The sequence below is a fragment of the Scyliorhinus canicula genome, chromosome 1 (genome assembly GCF_902713615.1).
Source record: "Scyliorhinus canicula chromosome 1, sScyCan1.1, whole genome shotgun sequence".
NCBI lineage: Eukaryota > Metazoa > Chordata > Chondrichthyes > Carcharhiniformes > Scyliorhinidae > Scyliorhinus > Scyliorhinus canicula.
The window spans coordinates 290,141,447-290,162,224 of NC_052146.1; the positions used below are offsets into that span (position 1 = coordinate 290,141,447).

Below are 20,778 nucleotides of genomic sequence, written 5' to 3' on the forward strand. Positions count from 1 at the left end.
GGTCATGCTAAATTGCCCCCCCCCGGGGCCATTATCACCGGTATCGGGGCTTCAATGGCCCCCACCCCCACCAAGGTTGCTGGCATTGGATCCCTCCCAATGGATCATGCAACCCCCCCACCCCCACCCCACCCGCCCGGCTCAATAGTACCAAATAAGCCACAGTGGCCTGGTCATCACTTTTGGTCTCCGGTGGTGGAGACCATTAGTGACTCCGGCCGGCTTCACGTTTCGCTGGCAGGTAGGTGAATACCGGGAGCCAGGAGAATCCGGCTTCATACCGTCCCATCATATTTAAATGGCGAGGGCGTGAATCAGATTACGCCAGATGCAGTGGGCAGGGAGCATCATGAGCCGTTCAGCACCTGCCGCAAATCCCTTTTAAGGGCTCTCTCCATTTTTCTCCCAGCATAACGTGATTTGTACTGGGCGCAACGCGGCCAGAGAAACGCCCACTTACAAATCCTGCTCGCCACATCCTGCTGCCCCATGTTGGTTGGACAGCCACATGATCTGACACGAAAATCCCGGCATTCTCGGTGTTTTATGCAAGAACATATGTCACATGTTCTGCCGATGCTCGGAGTTAACGCACATGCATGTTCATGAGTGGCAAGAGGTGTAATTTCCTTGAACCTTAGAATCATTGTATCTTCTAGTCTTGGCATTTTATTGTTCATTAATGGGATGTCAGAATCAGCGCATTTGTTGCCTATCCCTAATCATCCTTAGTGTGATGAATATAGAAATTGATATATATTGTAGTTTATATCTGTTGCAGTAAGATTTATAAAAGCCTGGGTTACGGTATGTATTTGTTGCAGTAGAATTATTAAGGAACCTAGGTTAAGGCATCCAGACTCTGTGTCTGTTAAACCTGTAATTAAGAAGTTGTAATAATAATCTTTATTAGTGTCACCAGTAGGCTTACATTAACACTGCAATGTAGTTACTGTGCAGATCCCCTAGTCTCCACATAAAGGCACCTGCTCGGGTACACTGAGGGAGAATTCAGAATGTCCAATTCACCTAACAAGCACGTCTTTCGGGACTTGTGGAAGGGAACCGGAGCAGCCGGAGCAAACCCACGCAGACATGAAGAGAACGTGCAGACTCTGCACAGACAGTGACCAGGAATCAAACCTGGGATCCTGGCGCTGTGAAGCATCGGTGCTAACCACTGTGCTACCATGCTGCCCAAAAGGTGAAGTCAAGACTGATTCTAACCATTTACCTGTTTACATTTGGAGGCCTAATGGAACACTGTTATGATTGCTAGAGATTCCCTGGAGAGTAGATAATTTTGAAGGGTTGTATTTAGTCCCAGATAAGCAGGTTATGTGATATTTTAGTGGATACAGATGATGTAATTAATGGGAGGAGCCAGATCTGTCTGTAGTTTTGAGGTTTGCCGTAGGATTTGAATCTGTCAAGACAGAAGCTTTTAATTAGAACAACGGCTTTTCCAAATGCTGTTAGATTACTAGAACACTAGAACACTACTTCGGCCCTCGATGTTGCGCCGACCTGTGAAACCATCTGAAGCCTATCTGACCTACACTATTCCATTTTCATCCATATGTCTATCCAGTGACCACTTAAATGCCCTTAAAGTTGGCGAGTCTACTACTGTTGCAGGCAGGGCGTTCCACACCCCTACTACTCTCTGAGTAAAGAAACTGCCTCTGACATCTGTCCTATATCTATCACCCCTCAATTTAAAGCTATGTCCCCTCGTGTTGGTCATCACCATCCGAGGAAAAAGACTCTCACTGTCCACCCTATCTAACCCTCTGACTAAAAGGTTGAGCAGAAGTTCTGCTTCTGGTTCTGCTCCTGAAGGGATCTTCCTCTCCCATGTCTCTACACAACTAAGCAAGTAAATCTGTTTTGTTAACTTTATAAGTGGCATTGGAACTGTATTGGGTTATGTCATGGGAGTGTCATTTTGTGGGTTGAGCTAAGCTGTGGCGGTGAGATTTTTTTTCCGCCTCATTCTCAGTTTGACTGCTGTGGACTACAGACAGAGAAAAGAAGTGTTTTGGTCTGTCTCTCTCTATTTTCATTTTAAATATCTGTTCCAGTAAAAATCACCTTGGTGGTGGCTTTGGATATATAATTGCTTTCCAGGAGGAGTTGAATCTGCTGGTTAAAAATTGGATCAGAATTTCAGTAACAAGACCAGTCTTAGGCAAGTGAGAATGCGGTGTGCTGGGCCACGTCCTTGAAAAGGGGGTTTGGGTTTATTGGATTCTGTTTTTGAATTGGAACAGTTAAGGGGGGAATTCATTAAGTGTTATACATAGATTACTGTAGCTGTGTGGTGTCTTTATGTTAGTAATTGGTAAGAATTCTTACTGTGTGTTTTTATAAATAAATGTTAACTAAGTTCTGAGAATAAAGCTTATTTTGATTAAAGTGTCTAGGAAGACTGATGAATCACACCTGAAGGGAAGGCTCGTGCTCATCCCAGCCAAATTCAATATAAAGGTTGTAGGTCAGGTGAACGTCATAATATACTTTGAAGTTTCTAAGCCCTGGCCCATGACAGTTCCTTAATTAGAGTTGCAGCAGGTATAGATGGGGCAGGATTTTCTGATCCTGAGGCTAAGTGTTGACGCCGTCGCGTTTCCCAACGGCATCAATATGGCCTCAGGAGCAGCGATTCTGACCCCTACAGGGGGCCAGCACGGCACTGAAATGAAAATGAAAATTGCTTTAATCACGAGTAGGCTTCAATGAAGTTACTGTGAAAATCCCCTAGTCGCCACATTCCGGTGCCTGTACGGGAATTGAACCCGCGCTGCTGTCCTTCCTGGTCTGCTTTAAAAGCCAGTGATTTAGCCCAGTGAGCTAAACCAGCCCCTGGAGCGACCCTTGCTGCCGGTCCCGGCATCAGATGGGCGCTGCGGGCCTGCGCATGCACAGTGGGACCGGCGCCAACGCATAGTGGGACCAGCGCCAACGTTCACATGCGCAGTGGGACTGGCACGATTGCCGGACTTGCGCGGTGGCTCCCTTCACCGCGCCAGCCCAGACGCAACATGGCATAGGGCTACAGGGGCCGGCGGGGGAACAAAGGAGGTCCCGAGCCCGAGAGGCCGGCCCGCCGATCGGTAGGCTCCGATCGCGGGTCAGGCCACAGAGGAGGCCCCCCCCCACCAGGCCGTCCCTGGATCCATTCCTGGCGAGGTCCCGCCGTATAAGACCAGGTTAGAATGGCGCCGGCGGGACTCGTGTTTTTTTTTGTACGGACGCTCAGCCCATTCCATGCTGAGAATCGGGGGGGGGGGGGGGGGGCGCATAGAGCTTCCCCCGACCGGCACCACGCCGGCGCCAATGCGGTCATTTCTCCGCTCTCCGGAGAATCGCGTCCCGGTGCCAGAGCGGCGTGGCAGGATTCGCGCGGCCTCCTGGAGATTCTCCAACCCGGCGCGGGGTCGGAGAATCCTGCCGAGTACGTTTAGGTTTTTCCTTGTGTTTAAGAGCTGTTTAACTTGCATCTTTGATGATAATGTGGTAATTCTGTGTTTAAATCAAAGTTTGTTTTAACTTAAAAGTTACCTATTTGTCAGAGTCATCACTCCTGGGGTGAAGTTCCTTTCCTCCGAGTTTTGCAAACTTAAAAAAAATTGTTTGGTGTCTGGTCCAGTATCTTAACATTAGGTACGCCAAGAGTGCTGTTAGGAAGGTGGTTTCAGGATTTTTAGGTGATCGAGGTTTGAAAGATGCTTTCAAATTGGCAAGTTGCTGCAGTGCATTTTGCAGATAGTGCACACGGCAGCCACTGTGCGTCAGTGGTGGAGGGAGTGAATGTTGAAGGTGGTAGATGGGGTGCTAGTCAAGCAGGCACCTTTTTCCTGGATGGTGACGAGGTTCTCGAGTGTTGTTGAAGCTGCACACATGGAGGCAAATGGAGAGCATTCCATCTGGTGGACAGGCTTTGGTAGTCAGCAGGTGAGCTGCTCACCGCAGAATTCCAAACCTCTGTCCTGTTCTTATAGCCCCAGTAATCATATGGCTAAAAACAAATTACTGTGGATGCTGGAATCTGAAACCAAAAAGAAAATGCTGCAAAATCTCAGCAGGTCTGGCAGCATCTATAGGGAGAGAAAAGAGCTAACGTTTCGAGTCCAGATGACCCTTTGTCAAAGCACATGGCTAGTCCAGTTCAGCTTCTGGTCAATGGTAACCCCTCAGGATGTTGATAACGGGGGATTCAGCGATGTTTATGCCGTTGAATGGGAGATGGTTAGATTCTCTCTTATTGGAGATGGTCATTGCTTGATACTTGTGTGACTCGGATGTTACTTGCCACTTATAAGCTCGGGTCTGAATGTTGCCCAGATCTTGCTGAATGAAGGCACGGGTGTTCCCCTATCTGAGCTGTGAATGATTCAGAACACTTTGCAGTCATCAGCGAACATCCCCATTTCTGAACTTACGATGGAGGGAAGCTCATTGATGAAGCTGCTGATAATGTTGGGGCACTATAGTCACAGCTTCCCAGGCTGCGTCACAGATAGAAAGACTTATGACTATCCAGACTACAAAACTAAGTGAAAACGGCAAACATGAATATTTATGAACAAGTAGATTTTACTCTCGCTGATGCATCACAGTGAGAGATAAAGGAAAGAAGCAGGGAATCAGAGCTTCTGCACTGATGCTTTGATACACAGTTTTTACAAGTGGTATTTTTCAATTTAGCTATCAAGGTCAGAGTTTTGTCGAGGAAACAGCTGGAGAGCTGCCGGGAAGCCTCACGTCTCCTCTTTTCAGGAAGGCCCACCGCATATTGTGCCAGTTGGGCTATTAACAGGTCAGCTGCAGGCCTTCCTGTGGGCAGCACGGTAGCACAGTGGTTAGCACAGTTACTTCACAGCTCCAGGGTCTCGGGTTCGATTCCCGGCTTGCGTCACTGATGGTGTGCAGTCTGCACGTTCTCCCCGTGTCTGCGTGGGTTTCCTCTGGGTGCTCCGGTTTCCTCCCACAGTCCAAAAATGTGCAAGTTAGGTGGATTAGCCATGCTAAATTGCCCTTAGTGTCCAAAAAGGTTGGGTGGGATTACTGGGATAGGTTGGAAGTGTGGGCTTAAGTTGGGTGCTCTTTCCAAGGGCCACTGCAGACTCGGTGGACTGAATGGCCACCTTCTGCACTGTAAATTCTATCATTCCCCCTGGGGTGGGTGGGGGGTGCAGGAGGAGGAGGAAGAGGATATCACTGGGGAGGGGGGAGGTGGTGACCACCCATCAAGGAAGAGGCTTAGCATCACCAGTGATCCCAGGCCACAGGGCGAAGTGTCACAGTGGGGGCCATACACTGAGAGGTGGAGCTGGGAGCTGGCAGCAGGAGCAGGAGGTTGGTTCTCAGTGACGTCCCTACCCCCCTTCCTGCTGCTGAGTCACTTGAGCAAGCACTGAGTGCCTTTTAAAAGAGGCATCCACCCCTGGAAGCACGCAGACAAACACGCCGGGGTTTTCTAGGCGTGCCCCTCGCATGATGACAGTTGACAACCACTTAGTTGGAGCGGGGCAGATGGCTGTGTATGGACCTTGCCATCCCAAATGTGATTGTGGTGGAGGAGGGAAGGTGACGGGGTCCCCACCCACCACCCTCCCCTCCTGCCTGATTAATTAGAGCCATAGAAGCACCATAGAATTCCCACGGTGCAGAAGGAGGCCATTCGGCCCATTGAGTCTGCACTGACCCTCTGAAAGGGCGCCCTAACCAGGCCCACTCCCCCTATCCCTGTAACCTAAGCTGGACATCCTTGGACACTTAGAGGCAATTCAGCAAAGCCAGTCCACCTAACCTCCTGTTAGATCAAGAGGAAACCCAAGCAGACACAGGAAGAAAGTGCAGACTCCACGCAGTCACCCAAGGTCAAAATTGCACCTGGGTCTCTGGCGCTGTGAGGCAGCAGTGTTGACCACTGTGCTACCATGCCGCCCCCTTTTTAAAAATATGAAATGTAAAGCGTGAACTCAGAATTGGTACCCGAAACATAACATTCAGCTCCATTCGATTCCATATGTGCGCTGCCCAACGTCACTGCCTGCTGTCTCTTCATTCTGAGACAGCTTTATTACCTTCCAAACGGGTGGGGCACTGAATGTAAGTAAGACTCATCAGAGAAGTTCAGAAATGCCTCCAAGAACTTTGCATTCAATAACTTACTTCTGGTGTGCAGTGACCTGTTATGTAGCTAAACACAGCCAGATCCTACAAACAGCAATATTATAAATGATTAGTTAGTCTCGTTTCGGGATACTATTAATTGGGGGGGGGGAGGATTGTTGATCCAACTCCAGGATAGTGTCTGGCCTCTTTACATACACTTGAATCACTGAAAAAGGCTTGAATTAAGGTCCCAGCTGAGAAATACTATAATTCAAAGGATATTGGGGGGGAAGCGGCAACAAGTTACTGAGTTGGATGATCAGCCATGATCACGGTGAATGGCAGAGCAGGCTGGAAAGGCCTACTCGTGCTCTAGCTATTCTCTAAGTCTCTATAATGCAGTGCTCCCTCAGACAGCACTGTCACAGCTCAGGGCTGTGGCTGGATCACCGCTCGACCTGCAAACTTCGAACTCCGACGCAAGGTTGATACCAAGCCAGAAGAGATGGCAACCCAAATCCTCATAAGCCTGCACCCAAACAGCGGTGTCTTATTAGGCAGTAAACGAGTGGGTAACAATCATTTATCCTGTTAGATCAAGAACCAGAGTCTGTGAAAAATCAATTAAAAAAAAAAAACTGAATTGAATTTTAGCTGGTTTATGCAAAAGCAATTTCCATGAAAATTCACAGGAATAATCTATGCTTGCGGGAGCAGTGTGGGTAGTCGGGGGTGCAATAATAATAGCTGCACGGCCCTCAAGTTGTTGTGATAATTGGTGTGACTGTGAGTTCAGGCCAGACTTGGTCTTATTCCTAGCTACACTGTTGTTGTTTACACAGCCTGCTCTTGGTACGTTGCCCACAAGGCCGACGCCCTCCTAACTTTGCACCAAGTCTCCGCTGTTGCTAGGCATCAACTGCTAGTTGGCAGATCTGTCGCTGCATGGATAACCTTGGGCAGGACTCACCAAACAACCATGAGCCTGCCGTCCGTTCAGTTTTGTTCTCAAACATGACATGAAAACAGCTTGCTTGTTTTGACCTGCAAGAACTTTAATGTAAAATTAATTAGCTCCTTCGCTCTTTTGAAGAAAATGGAGTTACACACCAATTCAGTATTAGTTTTCGGCTGACTTTTTTTTAACTTGAGAGTTGGTGATGAAGAGAGAGTGTTACTGATCTCATTTCCCTTCCCCTGGTGGCGTCTGAATGTTGCATATATTCTCGGACTGGAATTTATTCCTTCGTACTGTGTCAGGCTAAATATTGGTGCTTAAGTATTAATTGAAGTTGTTTCAAAAGAGAGCATTGTTCCAGAAGTTATCTCACAAAAACTACTCATAGTTACCTGTTGTGTCATAGGTATAGTACCAGGCTATCTATTCCATTCCCACAGATTTTCCCAACTCTCACTGTTCTTTCTCAGTTCCGAGACTTCCAACTTGCCATTGCTCTGACATTCGGCACCCTTGCTCCTGACCAGCCGCATTGAAAATCCGTTAAATATACAGCCCAAAAGCAGGCCATTCCCACGGCCTGTATTTTTTTTATTTGGGAAGAATCTATGCAGACTTAGCTCCTGAAAACAGCATTCTAGTCTCTGTTCTTAAGGGAGAAAATAAGTGGCGGGTCGAAAGGGGTCGAGGTCTCCAAAGCAGCTTTGGAATCTCCAGGCAACTTTCTGTCCCGTGCACGTTTTGGAACCTTTCTGAGCCTTCACCCTTTTCCTCAAGACGGGAGCCTGGAGCTAAACTCTCCAATGCTGCTGGCTGCGATTGCATATTGCCGGAAGTTGGCAGCAGCAGCTACACTACATCTGACTTGCTTCTCTCTCCGTTGCCAGTGTTCTGTCTTGTTGCTCGCAAAACCCAAATAACTGGGTTGGCGTCGAGATTTAAGGAAGTCAGAGATGAAACCAGTAAAATTAGACTCTGATGCCCTGCTCATTACGTACGGTGTGAGTATGAACCTAATCAACATCCTGGGGGTTACCTTGATCAGAAACTGAACTGGACTAGCCATATTACTACTGTGGCTACCAGGGCAGGTTAAAGGCTAGGAATTGCACTGTGAGTAACTCACCCCCTGACGACCAAAGCCTGTCCACCATCTACCAAAGCCTGTCCACCATCTCCAAGGCACAAGTCAGGAGTGTAAGACAATACTTTCCACTTGCCTGGATGAGTGCAGTTCCAACAACATTCAAAACGTTGGACAACATCCAGGACAAAGCAGCCCGCTTGATTGCTCGCCCCTTCCACAAACATTCAAACCTTCCACCACCGAAGAACAGTGGCAGCCGTGTGTACCATCTATTAGATGCACTGCAGTAACTCACCAAGGTTCCGTAGACAGCACCTTCCAAACCTACGACCACTACCATCTAGAAGGACAGGAGCTGCAAATACCTGGGAAGCCCACCACCTGGAGGTTCCCCACCAAGTCACTCACCACCCACTGGGAAATATATCTCGTTCCTTCACTGTCGCTGGAGCAAACTCCTGGAACTCCCTCCCCAACAGCGCAGTGGCTGTACCTACACCTCAGCGCAGTGGGTGTACCTACACCTACACAAGCGACTCAAGAAAACAAATCACCACCACCTTCTGAAGGGCAACTAGGGATGGGCAATAAATGCTGGCCGAACCAGCGACGCCCACATCCCATGAATTAATTTTTAAAATACGGTGCACAGCATCCTCTGTACACATTATTGTATAATGGAGCCCCTTTAGGCTGGGCACAGTGCATTGGAAAAGCACCATACAGGGTACAGGAAATGGGAGATACATGGCATCCTGCATAGGAGACCCTTTTGAAAGTTCTCCATATTACAGTGTCTCATGTTTGAGATGTCTCATCACATAATTGGAATGGGAGCCCATATCAGTCAGCTATTTCATAACCCGAAAATACCTGACATTGTTTATGACTCTTATGGAAACTGTATTTTTAAAAGCACAGTTTTCCACTGCGTAGACGTAGTGAGGTCAGAGTCCCAGGGACGTTTTCGTTATCGATGATGAACTATCTGGACATTTGTAAATAAAGTTTAAACGGGCATCATGGCACCGATTAGAATTATACGAGGAGTGGGTGTGAAACCCGATGAGGTGCCAATGCCCCTGGGGGATCGTGACATATCACGTGGCCAAATTCCAAACAGCCCTTCGGTTTAGCAATTTCGAAGTACTGCTCAAATCATTGGTGCGTTGAATTGACATGGGGGCTGCAGAATAGGCAGCCTGTATTGCATTATCGGGTATGCTGCAACGCCAGGTTGTTTATGACTCCCTGGTTAATAGAGGAAGTGTATGAAAAGACTTTATAGGCATATGACCCGTTTGTTGTATGCCTGCCAAGAAGTTTTTTTCTGTAAGAATAGTCTCCTTTATTGGGTCCACACAGAAACATCTGCCATCCAAATAAACTTAGTGCTGTGGTCACTCAGCTGAGCATGTTCTCTCTCTTCACTAGGTGGTGGATGTGAAAAGCCCGCTGCCAATGAGGTTTTATCTCCCACCTTTCTGTTCAGTTGTTCAGTGAACTGTTCTTGTGTCACACTTCCTGCTGTTGAGTAGTGTTCCTAAGGTTACTTGAGGACTGGTGGGTAACGAGTTTAATCTGCTTCGTTTATGTACTTTCCACGCGCGCATCATTTTTACCTGAATGACATCTAAGTGCAGGGAAAAGGAGCTGGACCACACCAGCTGGCAGGTTTTGTTGAGGAAGGCTTTCTGGATTTTGATTGGGCTGCCAGGTACCAGGCACTACTTCAGCCTAGTTGGAAGGGGAATTCTCTCGAGCATGCTCCAACACACCTGCTAATGGCCGGTTCATCTAGGATGCCCACAAAGACCTGGGGGCTGGTCCCCAGCCAAGGATATACTGTTGGAAAGGCTACTGTGTGAGAGCTGGCTTGGGGGGGGGGGGGGGGGGGGGTGTGCAGGTGGTCAATGGTCGGTTGGTGAGGTGGGGGGGGGGGGGGGGGGGGGGGGAGAACCAAGATTTCGTGGAGAAGTAGGCAAATCAGTAGGCCGAAGGTATGACCAGTTTGCAGGCAGGAAAACAGGCCGGCTGAAGGTGAGGCCTACCTTTGTATAAACCAGCAGCTTGAAACTATGACTGTTTACGTAGGGTTGTGAAGAAGATCGGTGTGTATCAGTGTGTAAATGAGCTGACAGGCTGTGCTGTGGAGCAGGTTAACTGGAGCCACCAACAAAGAACATTGCGACCTTCGCCCCAGCCCCCACAATGTCAGTGACGAAAGCAACTGGTTACCCTGTTCCTGTCAATCAGTGTTAGGAGCTGTGACTGAAGGAAAGTACACTTTACACCCAATTGTTTCACTGAGATCCTAGTGTTACAGAAGGGAACTCTTATGTCATCTGGTGTCAGCATAAATCACCCCAAACCAGGTGCAGAGTAAAGCACTCTCTATTCCTGTCAACAGTGCTCTGCAACCTCAATCTCAAGAGGAATGCCTTCTGGAACATACATTAGTAGTAATTCATTTCCCACACTAGCCAGCCGCGTACATCCTCTCACTGTTTACAGCACAGGTCTCAAACTAGGGAACCCGGATTCTGGGCATCTGTGGAGAGATTGCAGGAGATATATGAGGTCATACATCCATCATCGTATTTCTGAATTGGGCTGTATTTGTTGAGAAATACACTAACGTGTATTTCTGTTGCCGTTTACCAATGAAAGATATTTCCAAAGTGCAGTTGATGCATTCCTTTGGGTAGCTGGCTGAGGCTTTCAGAACTACAAGAGGTTCCTGGCAGTCTGTCACTACTTGCAGGGGATTCCCTAGCAGAAAGGCTTTGAAAGCCACTGCCGTATAGCGTTAAGACGTTGGAAGCACTTGTGCCTTGTGGGGCCATGCCTACTGCTTTGAGACCACTTCATACAGAATCCTTAGAGCCAGCGGAGAGGAGACCTCACTGCCATTAGTCTGTCTTTACTTCAAACCTCGGTTCTAGAAGAGAAAGACCGTTTTCTACTCAACTACACCATTCACTTTTAATGGATTACTTGTTTGAAGGAAACACTGGCTGAGGTGCCAATGAATACCTTGTATGGTCCAATGGAAAAAATTGCAGACATATACAAGAGAGAGTTTAGACTGGGACTGCTTCTTGTTTAACCAAACTCAGAACATGCACCATGAATGATACATTATTGGACTTTTACAGACAATAGACCCTTTACTAACTCGCCGCACTATGTTATAATGAGGCGCTTCAGAGAGAAGCAACTTTGTGTTTTATTTTCTAAGAATGGTATGATTATATTTAATTTATGTTGTGCTCTAGCAGATGTAGGTATGGAGAGCATCTGAATCACGAGACAGCAACACCAATAAATGACTGGTTCACGTCGACACTACATGTATACACACAATGCGCAACACACAGCATGCATGCATAGCGCACAGGCATACAGACAAAACACGTACACATGGAGCGCACACACGCACTTTACCCAAACATACAACCAACATGCAGAAGCGCACAGTGCACCCACATATTTGTTCAAAATGTGCACTCACAAATATGCAGTGGGATGGATTTTAAGCTCCCCCACTGGCGCGTCTTGATGGGGGAAGGACACATAAAATCCAGTCGGTGGCCTTCCCACTGCCTACCCACACACCCCGCCTGTCTGAAATTTCAGCTGGGGCGTGGGAGGCACATGTTCGCCCATTCACCTCTTCAGGCTCGCGGTAGCAAATTAATGGCGGATTAAGGTCCTCACCCCACCGCCACCATACTTCTCCTGCCTTGGGGAGAAAATCCACAATATGCTGGAATCCTGGCAGCTTTAGCTGTGTGGGCTGTCGGGCAAAATGGGGAACAGTTTCTTATGCTGTCCCCTGGGCCCATCGCACCCTCACTGTTAACCCTCACCTGCCCCCACACCACCCTCAATCTTTTGAGACCCTCCTAACCCCCACCCACCCTGCCCACAGCCACACACTGAAACCCACGATACCCTCAGACATACCTGGGCCCCTCAATGTGGTGGGACTGCATAGAACATAGAGAAATACAGCACGGAACAGGCCCTTTGGCCCACAATGTTGTGCTGAACTTTTGTCCTAGGTTAATCATAGATTATCATAGAATTTTGGACACTAAGGGCAATTTATCATGGCTAAGCCACCCAACCTGCACATCTTTGGACTGTGGGAGGAAACCGGAGCACCCAGAGGAAACCCACGCACACACGGGGAGGATGTGCAGACTCCACACAGACAGTGACCCAAGCCGGAATCGAACCTGGGACCCTGGAGCTGTGAAGCAATTGTGCTATCCACAATGCTACTGTGCTGCCCTTAAGAACAAATTAATCTACACTCCATTATTCTACCATAATCCATGTACCTATCCAATAGCCGCTTGAAGATCCCTAATGTTTCCGACTCAACTACTTCCACAGGCAGTGCAATCCATGCCCCCAATACTCTCTGGGTAAATAACCTACCTCTGACATCCCCCCTATATCTTCCACCATTCACCTTAAATTTATGTCCCCTTGTAATGGTTTGTTCCACCCGGGGAAAAAGTCTCTGACTGTCTACTCTATCTATTCCCCTGATCATCTTATAAACCTCTATCAAGTCGCCCCTCATCCTTCTCCGTTCTAATGAGAAAAGGCTTAGCACCCTCAACCTTTCCTCGTAAGACCTACTCTCCATTCCAGGCAACATCCTGGTAAATCTCCTTTGCACATTTTCCAAAGCTTCCACATCCTTCCTAAAATGAGGTGACCAGAACTGCACACAGTACTCCAAATGTGGCCTTACCAAGGTTTTGTACAGCTGCATCATCACCTCACGGCTCTTAAATTCAATCCCTCTACTAATGAACGCTAGCACACCATAGGCCTTCTTCACAGCTCTATCCACTTGAGTGGCAACTTTCAAAGATCTATGAACATAGACCCCAAGATCTCTCTGCTCCTCTACATTGCCAAGAACCCTACCGTTAACCCTGTATTCCGCATTCATATTTGTCCTTCCAAGATGGATAACCTCACACTTGTCAGGGTTAAACTCCATCTGCCACTTCTCAGCCCAGCTCTGCATCCTATCTATGTCTCTTTGCAGCCGACAACAGCCCTCCTCACTATCCACATCTCCACCAATCTTTGTATCATCTGCAAATTTACTGACCCACCCTTCAACTCCCTCATCCAAGTCATTAATGAAAATCACAAACAGCAGATGACCCAGAACTGATCCCTGCGGTATGCCACTGGTAACTGGGCTCCAGGCTGAATATTTGCCATCCACCACCACTCTCTGACTTCTAGCCAGTTCTTTATCCAACTGGCCAAATTTCCCACTATCCCATGCCTCCTTACTTTCTGCATAAGCCTACCATGGGGAACCTGATCAAATGCCGTATAAAATCCATGTACACTACATCCACTGCTTTACCTTCATCCACATGCTTGGTCACCTCCTCAAAGAAGTCAATAAGACTTGTAAGGCAAGACCTACCCCTCACAAATCCGTGCTGACTATCCCTAATCAAGCAGTGTCATTCCAGATGCTCAGAAATCCTATCCCTCAGTACCCTTTCCAGTACTTTGCCTACCACTGAAGTAAGACTAACTGGCCTGTAATTCCCAGGGTTATCCCTATTCCCTTTTTTGAACAGGGGCACGACATTCGCTACTCTCCAATCCCCTGGTACCACCCCTGTTAACAGTGAGGATGAAAAGATCATTGCCAACGGCTCTGCAATTTCATTTCTTGCTTCCCATAGAATCCTTGGATATATCCCGTCAGGCCCGGGGGACTTGTCTATCCTCAAGTTTTCAAAACGCCCAACACATCTTCCTTCCTAACCAGTATCTCCTCGAGCTTACCAGTCTGTTTAACACTGTCCTCTCCAACAATTTGGCCCCTCTCGTTTGTAAATACTGAAGAAAATTACTCATTCAAGACCTCTCATATCTCTTCAGACTCGATACACAATCTCCCGCTACTGTCCTTGATTGGACCTACCCTCGCTCTAGTCATTCTCATGTGTATTCCTATCTATGGCCACCACTACTGGTGTGAGCGGTTGGGCATCTGATTGCCCAACATGTGCGCACAAAACATGCTCGCATGCTGGATGCACACACATGTAGAAACATTTCACATTTATTTGTATAAATTGGATAAATACAAATAAACTCATGGATAGATTGGTGAAACTGGGGTTGTTTCTGTTTAAGGAGAGAATGTTGAGAGGAAATTGTGATGGCCGTGTTTGAATCCAGAGGAGGCTGGACAGGGGAGATCCAGAGGAGGCTGGACAGCAGAGATCCAGAGGCTGGACAGTGGAGATCCAGAGGAGGCTGGACAGTGGAGATCCAGAGGAGGCTGGACAGTGGAGATCCAGAGGAGGCTGGACAGGGGAGATCCAGAGGAGGCTGGACAGGGGAGATCCAGAGGAGGCTGGACAGCAGAGATCCAGAGGAGGCTGGACAGGGGAAATCCAGAGGCTGGACAGCAGAGATCCAGAGGAGGCTGGACAGTGGAGATCCAGGGGAGGCTGGACAGCGGAGATCCAGGGGAGGCTGGACAGCGGAGATCCAGAGGAGGATGGACAGCGGAGATCCAGAGGAGGCTGGACAGGGGAGATCCAGAGGTGGCTGGACAGGGGCGTTCCAGAGGAGGCTGGACAGGGGAGATGCAGAGGAGGCTGGACGGGAGATGCAGAGGAGGCTGGACAGGGGAGATCCAGAGGAGGCTGGACAGGGGAGATCCAGAGGAGGCTATCCAGAGGAGGCTGGACAGGGGCATTCCAGAGGAGGCTGGACAGCAGAGATCCAGAGGAGGATGGACAGCAGAGATCCAGAGGAGGATGGACAGCGGAGATCCAGAGGAGGCTGGACAGGAGAGATCCAGAGGTGGCTGGACAGGGGCGTTCCAGAGGAGGCTGGACGGGAGATCCAGAGGAGGCTGGACAGGGGAGATGCAGAGGAGGCTGGACAGGGGAGATCCAGAGGAGGCTGGACAGGGGACATACAGAGGAGGCTGAACAGGGGAGATCCAGAGGAGGCTGGACAGGGGGGATCCAGAGGAGGCTGGACAGGGAAGATCCAAAGGAGATCCAGAGGAGGCTGGACGGGGGAGAACCAGAGGACAACAGTTTAAGGTGATTGGCCAAATAACCAAAGGCAGCATGGGGAAAAACCTTATTTGTTGCGACCAGTGGGCAGGGCTGGAATTAACTTTCGAAATGGTGTGATTGCGCTGGAGAGGGTGCAGAGGGGATTCTCCAGGATGTTTCCTGGGATGGAGCATTTCAGCTGGGAAGAGAAGCTGGTTAGTCTCTGGATGTTTTCTTTCGAGCAGAGAAGGCTGGGGGAGGGTGGAGAGACCTGATTGAGGTGTGTAAGATTCTGAGGGGCGTGATGGGAAATAGCTGTTCTCCTTAGTTGAAGGGTCAATAACGAGGGGGGCATAATTTTAAGATGAGGGGCTGGAGATTTAGAGGGGATTTGAGGAAAAGATATTCACCCACAGAGCGGTGGGAGTGTGGAATGCACTGCCTGGGAGGGGAGTAGAGGCAGGAAATCTCAACTTTCTAAAAAAAATATGCAGTTGAGCACTTGAAATGTCATAACATTCAAGGCTATGGACCAAGTGCTGGAAAATGGGCCTAATGCACATTTAGTATGGTTTTGTTGGCACAGACTCGATGGGCCATAGGTTCTCTTCCGAACTGTATGATTCCGTGACTCTATAACTGCTCGATAATGTGGTGGAGGCAGGTTCATTTGTGTCTTCCAAAAGGGAATTGGTTGAGCATCGGAAAGAAAAGTGTATCGGGGCTATGGGGAAAGGGCGGGGAGGTGGGACAAGCTGAATTGCGAAGAGCCGTCCACAGGCTCAGGGGGCTGAAAGGCCTCCTTCTGCCCGAGAGCCATTCTAAATCCCACGTTGGAAGGCTCTTTGGTGGAATCCAACAAAAAAATGCAACAGTACAAACTTCTTGGAATTAAATTGCCTGCAAGTGGAAACCTCTGAATGCAGTTATTCTCCGTCTCCTCAACCTTTCATGCTTTATTTAGGAAAACCCTCAGAACTAAATCAACTAAGGTGAACTATTGTCAGTTAAACCAACTGAGATGACCTGAGGGCATTTACAGGGACAATAATAAGCATTCTGGTTGTTCTTTATTACTTGGAGGTGCTGGGGTTACCTGTTTAATGCACATTCAGCACTGTAGTGAGCTTAGTTCATCTTATAACACAACAGCTGGTGACCTTAAGTCATTGCTTTAAGTGAACATTGTTGATGAAGTAATAATGTGCCTGGCTGCGGTGGCTCTTGTTGTAAAGGATTGACACTGCATTAGTATTTGGAGCCACTTTTCGCAGGGACACTGTTGATTTTTCAGCATCTGCTTGTCGTGTGCCACGGTGCTTATACCAGTAACTGTGGCAGCTTCACTCATCTGCAGTTTATAGTAACCCTGTGGAGGGAGCGATGATTTTGTTTTAGTTATCTGCAGGGACACAGGAACAGAAGGAAAACATTATGCCCCTCGAGCCTGTCCGCTGTTCAATTAGATCATGGCTGATGTGTATCTCAACTCCATTTACCTGCCTTGTGCCCATAATCTTTAATACCCTATCTAGCGAAAAATTAATAAATCACAGTTTCTAAATTTTTGATTGAGCCACCCAGCCTCTACTACCTTTGGGGGGGGGGTGGCGAGGGGCTGAATGGCCTACCCCTGATTTGTGCGTTCGTATGTCAGAATGGCAGTGAATTCCAATACACAATACTACAACAACTTTCATTCATATAATGCCCTTAACATAGTATAATATCCCGCGGCCTTCCACGGGAGCGATACCCCCCCCCCCCCCCCCCCCCCCCAAAGTGTTTGAGACCGTGCCACACAAGTCTCCGGAACGGAGAATTCCACCAAAGGTTTTTGGACACGTGACCAATTGCTCGGTCAAAGAGATAGGGCTTGAGGAACATGATAAATGAGGAGGAGGAGAGGCGCAGGTCAGAAATTCAAGAGACTCGGGGCCCGGACAGCTGAAGAAAGGCAAGACCATCAGTGGTGAAGTGGTTAAAATTGGGGCAGTGCGGACATCTTAGGAGTGCTGCTGCAGGAGGCTCGGGAGATGGGGAGGGTGAGGCAAGAAGGTTGAGAATTCTTAAATTGTGACATTGCTAGACGAGGAGCCAATGTAGGCCAGCGAACATTTCTGTGTTTCACTGCCTGCAAGATAATAGGGTAAAGGGAGGAACTTATGCAGTGGGGGCACAGCCGTAAAATGTGGCGAACCATTCAAATGTTCACTGACTGGTGGGAGGACCAGAGAATACCGCCACCAGGAGGAGCTATAGAATTCTGCCCAAAATGCTCATGCTGATTATACTCCGAGGTCTCGTAGATCTCAAGGGCAGGATTTTCCTGCAGACTTCGGGACCCTGCCGCCAGGCACAAATGGGGGTTAGAGGTCTGCACTGTGTGGGGAACAGTCTCACATCTGTAATTATCCCCAAATCGGCCAATTAATGGCCAGAGGAGTGCTTGCCATCCAGTCAAGGATGGAGGGTTGAAGGACCAATAAGAGGCTTCTGGCTTGAAAACAGCAGCAGCAGCAGGATGCCCTGGCAGGTAGGTGAAGGAGAGGGTGCCCTCAAAATGAAGACAACCCTCACTTTAAAATTGCAGGCAAACGAGCACAGTGATGGGGGTGAAGAGAAAGGGATAGGGTTGGGATGGGGGGGGGGGGGCTGCACTGGGTGAGTGCAGAGCCACATGTTAGCGAACAATGGATATAACACAAGGCAGTAAACTGACAAAGGTCTTTGGGATACATCATGGGGTGGGACATTTAGTCCCTGCTATGGGCAGGTATAGAGAAGGATAGGTCCGACTAGGAGGCTGCCTCCAGGCAGCTACACAGATGCCTGCCACCTGCTGGATCTGGGAGCCAGGTAGACCATTACAGTCAACCTCCAATAACAGGCCTTAATAGATTCTTCAGCAGCTAACCATGCCACCACCACCCTCCCCACTCCCCACCCCCAATCTGCCTTTGGGAACGTGGCCTGAGGTGGAATGGAGCTGGGTAAATGACAAACTGGCCGACAGTGTGAAAGTCTATGCCCAGAACTAAATTTCCCCGTCCTTGATATATTCCAAAGACCTTAGTCAGTTTACTGCCGCTGTGATATATCCGTTGTCCTATAACATGTGGCCCAGCTCTCTGTCCCTGCTCTTTAAGGTTGTTTTTATTAACCTAAATTTGCAAAGGTGCTTGGAGCAGGCAAGACTCACCACTGTTGGATCAAGTCATTTGTTCATGTGGGACGGGCGGGGTTGATGAAGGTTAGAACAAACCAGAGAGTTCCTTCCTGCAGCACATCAGCATGCTGTTTGGCAGGGTGGCCAGCGATGGAGCCCACGGAGATGTCCCCCTGCCGGAATGACGGGAAGAAAACGCGGATTCAGCGGCGGGGGATTGTGGGGGCGGGCATGTCAGAGGAAACAAGAAGAGAAGTCCAGGGTCAAAAGAAGTCCCAGCATTGTTCAGACTTGCTCATTGTTGCACCTGCAGCCCTCAAAACCTGTGAAGCTGGTCAGTGCAATCCATCAGGGTATTGGCAGTCCTGTGGAAACACATTAAACTCAGGAGTTAAGCATCTTGAACACATGTTAATATTGAAAACAGATAAAGCTTTTTTAAATCAAAAATAGCCCCATGGACCTGCTGTGCTTATATGTTCCAAACTCATTTCCTCCCAGTCCCAGCTCTCCACGGTCACCACGCCAGCTCTTGCCTAATCCTTTAGTTACTTCCGGTACGGTCACATGAAGAAAGATGATTAATGAGGCTGGAATCTAATAGAAGTTTGAGCTTTTGTCGGGGGTTTGACGGGGGGGGGGGGGGGGGGGGGGGATGGCGAAAGGTCATTTCCACTGATTAGTGAACTGGAAAGTAGTGGGCAAAAAAAGTCAGACTTTCGTACATCAAATGCAAAGACGTGTCCGTGCTGATTAGGTTTCAGAATATGGAATGTATTACATTAAATGGATGATGAAGCCCAAGTCAATTTCAAGAGGGAGTCGGATAAACACTAGAAGGAAACAAATGCTAAAGATGCAGGGAAGTAGCATTACGATGAATAGCTCCAGTGCAAAGTCAGCATCGTCATAAAGGCCATGTTCTTTGATTCAGACTGAGTGAAGGACATTCCTGTGCTTTCTGGTCTGACACATTCGTTGCCTTTTCTCTTGTCTTCCGACTTGAACTTTCTCTTCCCATTCTCCCCACCCCTGAATTTAATCTGAAAAACCTTCAGCTCCCCTGAAATAAATGATCTCCAGGGGCACGCACTCCGCTTAACCTCGCTGCTCTCTTTTGGGCACATCACGAATTCCCGGGATGGTGTAAAACCCAGGGCTGGTGCTTTGCCCGAGTTATTCTTTGTGTCCTGAAAACTTTTTTTCTTTCGCCCTCCCTCCCTCCTTTGGCCTTGTACCTGGTTTGTGTGAGACATGAGACGTTCCTGATGTTTGGTCTGAACTTGGGCCTTGTCACCTTGCCAGACGCTCTAGTGGCAACAGATGCTCGGTTAGCTTGCTTCCATGGCAACGTGAACAAAATGTTACCATAGAGATGAAAGGTCAAATGTAAAGCATGGAAACTAGGGTCCTAATGTTTCCTTGGAGATGCTTAAACTATTCAGCAGCTGCTCTTTCCATACTGGGACTTTTATGGATCTTAGATATTCCTGGTAATTCTATTTTTTGCTGAATAGGGAATACTTAACAATAAAAATGTCCGAATAATAGTTATATGTACTCACATTGCCCGTAAAAGTGATTTGTTAATCTGCCAAGCAACCCTTCATGTGGTAATGGAATTCAATAAGGGTTATCATTTCCACATTGTCAGATTTCTGTCGCGTAAACTCTGGTGAGGTTTTCAGTATTTCCTTTGATTAATTTTGATTAATTTAGATTGAAATTTTCAGTCACAGGGATTGTACAGAGACGGTCCTCCTGCACTCCACTACATTCTCCGCGGCTGCTGTTGTACTCCACCGCGCCCCCCCCCCCCCCCCCCCTCCCCCTCCCTCCCCCTCCCCCCCCCCTCCCCTCCCCCTCCCCCCCCCTCCCCTCCCCCTCCCCCCCCCCCCCCCCTCCCCTCCCCCTCCCCCCCCCCCCCCTCCCCCTCCCCCCCCCCCCCCCTCCCCCCTCCCCCCCCCCCCCCCCTCCCCCCCCCCCCCTCCCCTCCCCTCCCCCTCCCTCCCTCCCTCTCCCTCCCTCCTGATGGTGACAGATTATTGCGGCAACAGTAATGAAAACTGGACGAGTTGTTTGAAACCTGCGAAAGAGTGAATTTAAACCTTCCTGTCTGTTAAACCCCATCTGCCAAGGAGAGGCGGAGCTTGTCACTGGCACCAGACTGCAGCACCTTCCCACCACGACCGCTCATCGCTGATGACTATCGACGGGGGTTTCTTATTTCCGTATGTCTGTCACCAGGGATTAGCGGCGTAACTAGCCTAACATTAGTGCCAGAGTGTGCAGTGTTAAACAGGTGCGCTCAAATGATCAGTTTGATCCACGTGCGTGCCTCAGTGGATGAATATTAAAGTCTAAT

At 48.7% G+C, this 20,778-nt stretch overlaps 1 protein-coding gene and 1 long non-coding RNA gene across 3 annotated transcripts in view; one reads left to right on the top strand and one right to left on the bottom strand.

Moving 5' to 3' along the window:
* Positions 1-20,778, top strand: part of crim1 (cysteine rich transmembrane BMP regulator 1 (chordin-like)) — a 229,807-nt gene that overhangs the window by 60,082 nt on the left and 148,947 nt on the right. The window lies entirely within an intron of this gene.
* Positions 16,303-19,725, bottom strand: LOC119975345. The gene is made up of 3 exons (XR_005462754.1): positions 19,652-19,725; positions 18,447-18,778; positions 16,303-16,646 (listed from the first exon to the last, which is right to left on the bottom strand). It is a non-coding gene; the product is annotated as an uncharacterized LOC119975345 (long non-coding RNA).